The 2,840-nt window shown below is 40.9% G+C and overlaps 1 pseudogene; it reads left to right on the top strand.

The window, feature by feature from the left end:
• The first annotated feature begins 370 nt into the window (after nucleotides 1–370).
• Nucleotides 371–1,187, top strand: LOC116585537 (annotated as a pseudogene).
• The last annotated feature ends 1,653 nt before the right edge of the window (nucleotides 1,188–2,840 follow it).

The raw sequence follows: 2,840 nt of genomic DNA, 5'->3' as shown, positions 1-2,840 counted from the left end.
CAGTAAGAGAAAATTTGGCTAGACAGAAGTCCACGAAGGAAACAAGCCAGGGTTGTGAGCAAGGGACAAACCACAATATTGACCTATAGCACCACCTTTGGGAAAACCACAAAGAACATTCCAGCAGCCATCCTGCTGAGATGGAAGATTGAGAGAAGACATAAAAGCTTAAGAATCATGCCACAAAAGGAAATAGGAAGTGTGGAGCAGGTGTCTCTGCACAAAGTTACAGAAAATCCCAAATATCTGTAGGACCAACAAAATATTTCTCACATGAAGGCAGCTAGTAAAAATTAGAGGAGATGACTGCTAAGTCAAGTGTACAAGGAACAATACAAATCTCCAAAGAACTTCTCTGAGAAAATACCAAATGGCAGATGACGCTGGTGTTGCCAGACTGCCCAGAATCAGAGGGCCCTGGAATGTGAGGCCATGGAGGCTTTCAAGAAGGCTTTGGCAGTGGCATCCAGGGTCTGGGGCCAAGACAGCAAAGCTTGTGGAAGCAAGGCCAAGAATGAGGAGTGGATCCCCCTCACCAAGGTCACCTGGCAAGGACATGAAGAGCAAGTCCTGGAGGAGATTTATTTTATCTCCCTGCCCATCAAGGAATCTGAGGTCATTGACTTCTCTCTCTGGGAGCATCCTTCAAGGATGAGGTTTTGAAGATTCTGCTGGTGCAGAAGCAGACCCAGGCTGGCCAGCAGACCAGGTTCAAGGCATTTGTTGCCATCAGAGATGACAATGGACACATCAGTCTGGATGTCAAGTGCTCCAAGGAGTTAGCCACTGCCATCCATGGGGCCATCTCCTGGCGAAGGTTTCCATTGTCCTGTGTGGCTGAGCTACTGGGGGAACAAGATCTGCAAGCCCTGCAGTGTTGTGTACAAGGCTGTTGTAGGTCTGTGTTACTGTATCTCATCCCTGCTCCCAGAGGTACTGGCATTGTCTCAGCCCCTATGCCCAAGAAGCTTATGATGATGGCTGAAATTGATGACTGCTATACCTGGCCAGAGGCTGAACTGGCACTCTGGGCAACTTTGCCAAGTCTACTTTAGATATGATCTTCAAGACCTGCAGTTATCCCACCCTTGCCTTCTGCAAGGATAGTGTTCACCAAGTCTCTCTATCAGGATATCATTGACCATCTTCTGAAGACTTACAGCAGAATCTCCCTGCAGAGGACCTAAGCCTCAGCCATAGCCACCACGTCGTTTTACACAAGAAAAATAAAGTGACCTAAAGCTTGTTAAAAACAAAACAAAATAAAACAAAAGCCAACAATGAATCTTGGAATACTACATCAAAAAATAATAACCTGTGGTTTCACTTATTTATGGAGCATAAGAAATAACCTGGAGGACATGGAGAGATGGAGAGGGAAAGGGAGATGAGGGAAATTGGAGGGGGAGAAGAGCGATGAGAGACTATAGACTCTCAAAAACGATCTGAGAGTTTTGAAGGGGCGGGGGGTGGGAAGTTGAGTGAGGGTGGTGGTGGGTATTATGGAGGGCATGTATTGCATGGAGCACTGGGTGTGATGCATAAACAATGAATTCTGGTACATTGAAAAGAAATTTTAAAAATAAAAAATTTAAAAATCGAATGGCCTACTGTATGGTGACTAACATAATATAATAACAAATAATTTTAAGAAATAAATAAATAAAAACAAAACAAAAAAACATATGTATTTTAAGGGAAAAGAAACACTCCAAAAACATGAAGAATCAAGAAAATATAACATCACCAAAAGTTGATAATAATAATGCAATAACCAAACACAAAAAATAAAGTCTTGCTGGGGAACCTGACTGGCTCAGTTGGTAGAGCATGTAACTCTTGATCTCGGGGCATGAGTTCAAGCTCTGCATTGGGCAGAAAAATAAATAAGTTATGTAAATGTATAAACTATGTATATATTACCTAAATAATAAAGAATTCAAAATTGTTATATAGTTGTTCAGAGGATAAAAGAGAAATATAACAAAGAGAAATAAATCATTAAAACAAACAAACAGAAATCCTGGAACTAAAGAATTCAGTGAATAAAATGAAGACACAGACAATATCAGGTAGAAGACAGAATCAGTGGGTTAGAGGATAAAACTTAGAAATAATCCAGTCATAAGAGAATGAGAAAAAAATAATGAAAAAGAGCAGAGTGTATGTAATCTATGAGATACCATCAAAAGAACCAATACCAGAATCATTGGAGCTCTGAAAAGAGGAGTAAGAGAAGGGAGCAAAAATTTTGTATCAACATTGGCAGGACTGGAGATTATGTTGAATGAAATAAGTCAAGCAGAGAAAGTCCATGATCATATGGTTTCACTTACTTGTGGAGCATAAAGAATAACATGGAGGACATTAGGAGAAGGGAAGGATAACTGAATTGGGGGAAATTGGAGGGGGAAATGAACCATGAGAGACTGTGGACTCAGAAACAAACTGAGGGTTTTGGAAGGGAGAAGAGTGGGGAGTTAGGGGAGCTGGGTGGTGGGTATTAAGGAGTGCATGTATTACATGAAGCACTGGGTATAGTGCATAAACAATGAATCCTGGAACACTGAAAAAATAAAACAAAATAAAAAAATAAAATTTAATAAATTGTTTAAACAAATAATGGTTGGGTGCCTGGGTGGCTCAGTTAATTAAGATCTGCCTTTAGCTCAGGTCATGGTCCTGGAGTCCTGGGATCAAGTCCCGCACTGGGCTCCCTGCTCATATGGGAACCTGCTTTTCTCTCCCTCTGCCTTTCTCTTTCTCCCTCTCATGAATAAATAAATAAAATCATTAAAAAATAAAGAAAGAAGACGTTACTGCCTATGTTGTCCTCAAGG

Source organism: Mustela erminea, chromosome 3 (genome assembly GCF_009829155.1).
Source record: "Mustela erminea isolate mMusErm1 chromosome 3, mMusErm1.Pri, whole genome shotgun sequence".
Classification (NCBI taxonomy): domain Eukaryota; kingdom Metazoa; phylum Chordata; class Mammalia; order Carnivora; family Mustelidae; genus Mustela; species Mustela erminea.
The sequence above is the reverse complement of the archived record's forward strand: the minus strand, read 5'-3'. Positions and strand labels throughout refer to the sequence as shown.